Source organism: Octodon degus, unplaced genomic scaffold (genome assembly GCF_000260255.1).
Source record: "Octodon degus isolate 3935 unplaced genomic scaffold, OctDeg1.0 scaffold00288, whole genome shotgun sequence".
Taxonomy (NCBI): domain Eukaryota; kingdom Metazoa; phylum Chordata; class Mammalia; order Rodentia; family Octodontidae; genus Octodon; species Octodon degus.
In genome coordinates, this window is record NW_004524864.1 from 2,165,584 (window position 1) to 2,166,716 (window position 1,133).

Sequence of the window (1,133 nt, forward strand, 5' to 3'; positions counted from 1 at the left end):
GTGGGCTCCTCAGCCTGGGAGAAATGGCCAGCTGGAGCTCTGCAGTTGCGGTAAAGACCCACGTTCTGTGTGCTTACACTTTCTGTGTAAGGCTGAAAGAAAATCTTGGGAGAACAGAGTCCATGATGAAATGCAGTAGTCCCAATTCTGTAATCCCGCATGAGTCAACCAATCGTAACATAAAACTAAAGACATAAATAAGCACAGACTATACCTGCTACTTCATAAAACACAGACTGGTTTTCTTCGGTTTAGACAGGCTGTCTGTCTACTGAGCATGACGCTGAACTCTCTATCTAGCCCATGTTGCTCTCGACTCCACCCAGATCCTCCTGCTGCAGCCTTCCATGTGCTGGGATTACAGGCCTCTGCAGTGCCGCCTCCAGATAAACATGGGATTTGCCCAGGACTGGTTGGGAGCGGCTGAAGCTGGAAAGCCATGACGTGTGCAGGACGAAGCAGGCCTGAGAACATGGGAGCTCCTTGCAGCAGGCTAGTGCAGCTTGCTAATGGATTTCTTTGATGAGAGGTTGAGCTTAAGAAGCTCTCTAGGGCATAAATAAATGCTCTCCTGTTTTGGGCAGTTCTCCTTTGCTCAAGAGAGGGAGAGCATCTCCACCTGGCCTGACGATCATCTCTTGTCTGTTGTTGCCCTATTATCACCACAGTTCCTACCCAGGGAACACTGTGAGCCCACCCCATCCCTACAATCTGCGGCATTAGCACTCACACAATTAGTAGCATCACACTGTGCATCAAATCACAGCGTCATATTTAGGAAGTTCCATGTCTAAGAAAGCCCAGCAATGAGTGCTTGAGCCATGGGGAGGACATGTTGAAATGAGCCATGTTGAATACTCATTTATCATACTGATTTATGATAGAGCTCCTATGTCATAAAATAGTACAAATCCCAATGAATAGAGGAGGCAGGGAGAGACAGGTCCAGTTTCAGTCTTCATATGCCTCGCATGATAATGAAATTACCTGTTGCAAAGGGAAAGATAAACTCCACTGCTTTAAGGATGCACAGTGAAATGTCTTTTGAAAGTGAAGAAAATTGTTTCCCAGAAGAAAATCATGAAGTTATCAGAATTAGAGAAATCAAAATCTGTGCAAATCCTGGTATTAGA